This window comes from Ananas comosus, linkage group 23 (assembly GCF_001540865.1).
Source record: "Ananas comosus cultivar F153 linkage group 23, ASM154086v1, whole genome shotgun sequence".
Taxonomy (NCBI): domain Eukaryota; kingdom Viridiplantae; phylum Streptophyta; class Magnoliopsida; order Poales; family Bromeliaceae; genus Ananas; species Ananas comosus.
The window spans coordinates 5,016,288-5,018,408 of record NC_033643.1 but is presented as its reverse complement, the minus strand read 5'-3'; positions in this window follow the sequence as shown (position 1 = coordinate 5,018,408).

Sequence of the window (2,121 nt, the reverse complement as noted above, 5' to 3'; positions counted from 1 at the left end):
CTCCACATGAGCGAAGTAACACGCACTGTGGATGAATGAGAACGGAGAAACCTTAGTTACGAGTTCGAAACTAGCACAAGGAAGAGGAAGATGAGTTCAAAACTAGCACAAGGAAGAGGAAGAGGAAGAGGAAGAGGAGGAAGAGAAAGCGGAAGAAGAGTTTTCATTACTAGAGTTTACGAGTTTGAATTGAGAGAAGAACGGTATAATACTATAGGAGTAAAAAAAGTTAATTCACTCACTAAACAAGGTTAAAAATTTTATTTATGGTTAACTATATTTTCCAAATAGACACTAATAGCAGTAAAATATTTAAAATTATTAAAAAGTTTTTGGCCTTTTTGCATAAAAAATCCACTTATTTTGGGCTTTTGCAAAATCGAGTCACCTTTTTCGTTTTTGCAAATTCGGTCCGTTTTTTTAGCAAACTGACCAAAATACCCTTATTACCTTTTCTCTTTCCTCTTTCTCTCTCCTCTTCGTTCTTTCGTTCTTTTTTTTTTGCCGAAAAAAAAAAAGCGAAGGCCAGGCGGGCGCGTCGCCGGAGCACTGCCAGGCGGACTCTTCTTCTTCTTCTTCCTGCAGGAGTAATTTTTTTTTCTCTTTTTCTTTTTCTTCTTCTTCTTCCTCCTGCCGGAGCACTTTTTTTTTTTCCCTCTTTTTCTTCTTCTTCTTCCTCCTGCCGGAGCACTTTTTTTTTTTCCCTCTTTTTCTTCTTCTTCTTCCTCCTGCCGGAGCACTTTTTTTTTTTCCCTCTTTTTCTTCTTCTTCTTCCTCCTGCCGGAGCACTTTTTTTTTTTCCCTCTTTTTCTTCTTCTTCTTCCTCCTGCCGGAGCACTTTTTTTTTTTCCCTCTTTTTCTTCTTCTTCTTCCTCCTGCCGGAGCACTTTTTTTTTTTCCCTCTTTTTCTTCTTCTTCTTCCTCCTGCCGGAGCACTTTTTTTTTTTCCCTCTTTTTCTTCTTCTTCTTCCTCCTGCCGGAGCACTTTTTTTTTTTCCCTCTTTTTCTTCTTCTTCTTCCTCCTGCCGGAGCACTTTTTTTTTTTCCCTCTTTTTCTTCTTCTTCTTCCTCCTGCCGGAGCACTTTTTTTTTTTCCCTCTTTTTCTTCTTCTTCTTCCTCCTGCCGGAGCACTTTTTTTTTTTCCCTCTTTTTCTTCTTCTTCTTCCTCCTGCCGGAGCACTTTTTTTTTTTCCCTCTTTTTCTTCTTCTTCTTCCTCCTGCCGGAGCACTTTTTTTTTTTCCCTCTTTTTCTTCTTCTTCTTCCTCCTGCCGGAGCACTTTTTTTTTTTCCCTCTTTTTCTTCTTCTTCTTCCTCCTGCCGGAGCACTTTTTTTTTTTCCCTCTTTTTCTTCTTCTTCTTCCTCCTGCCGGAGCACTTTTTTTTTTTCCCTCTTTTTCTTCTTCTTCTTCCTCCCGCTCCGGCCCCGCGCCGCCCCTCGTCGGCTTCTTCGGCCGCGCCCACGACCTCGACCCTGCGCGCCGCAAGTGGGTCTACGGCACGCGCCGCGACCGCTACTCCATCCTCCTCGCCAAGTTCTTGCTCCTCCCCGTGCCGCTCCTCCGCCACTACAGCTGCGCCCCCGAGCTCGCCCCCGCGCGCCGCGTCGTCGAGCTCGCCCCCGCGTGCCGCTCTTCCCCCACTGAGCCCCTGAGCTCGCCCCGCGCACCGTCGGGAGGTAGTGGGAGAGGGTGACGAGGATGGAGTGGGCCCCGTGCGTGCCGCATGTGAAGGGAGGGAAGGAGGCAATGGTGCACCATTACACCACTAATGGTGTAATTTCATGGTGTAATGGTGCACCATTAATGGTGTAATGGTGCAATGGTGCACCATTACACCATAAAATTACACCATTAATGGTGTAATGGTGCACCATTACACCATGAAGAAGAAGAAGAAGCAGCCGCAGCGCGCTCGCGTGCCCGCCCGCCGCCGCCGCGTGCATCGGCCCCGCCGCCGACCCGGCCTCGCGCCGCAGCTGCGTGCCCCGTGCCAGGAGCAGCTCCGCGATCAGCGCCTCCCTCGCCGGCGCCGACTCCTCGAGCGGCGTCGTCGGCCCGCGGCCCGGGGGCTCGACGTCGGCGCCGAACTCCAGCAGCAGCTGGACGAGGTCCGGCCGGCC